This window comes from Penaeus monodon, chromosome 31 (genome assembly GCF_015228065.2).
Source record: "Penaeus monodon isolate SGIC_2016 chromosome 31, NSTDA_Pmon_1, whole genome shotgun sequence".
Taxonomy (NCBI): domain Eukaryota; kingdom Metazoa; phylum Arthropoda; class Malacostraca; order Decapoda; family Penaeidae; genus Penaeus; species Penaeus monodon.
Genome location: NC_051416.1, coordinates 28,155,782 through 28,156,031, shown reverse-complemented (window position 1 = coordinate 28,156,031; position 250 = coordinate 28,155,782). Strand labels below are relative to the sequence as shown.

The 250-nt window shown below is 42.4% G+C and overlaps 1 protein-coding gene across 1 annotated transcript in view; it reads right to left on the bottom strand.

Moving 5' to 3' along the window:
• Positions 1–250, bottom strand: part of LOC119592943 (protein trapped in endoderm-1-like) — a 24,501-nt gene that overhangs the window by 6,067 nt on the left and 18,184 nt on the right. The gene's annotated exons all lie outside the window — the stretch shown is intronic.

The following is a 250-nucleotide window of genomic DNA, read 5'->3' as shown; positions in this document are numbered from 1 at the left end:
GGTAATATTTGTTAAAGGTAAAAGTGCAGAGTGGAGTTTAAAAACCTCGGGGAAGGTGATAACAGGGAAACAACATTTCACAAATATTTAGACCAAAAATTCACCGAAGCAAGGTCGGCCAAATACACTCGCAGTTGCACGATGCTAGCAAGGTGCCAGATAGTGCCCCCTCCCCCCATCCCCCCCAAAAAAAAAAGAAAAGGGTCAAGAAGACAGGAAAGAAAAAAATCTGGGAAAAAGAGTAAGACTA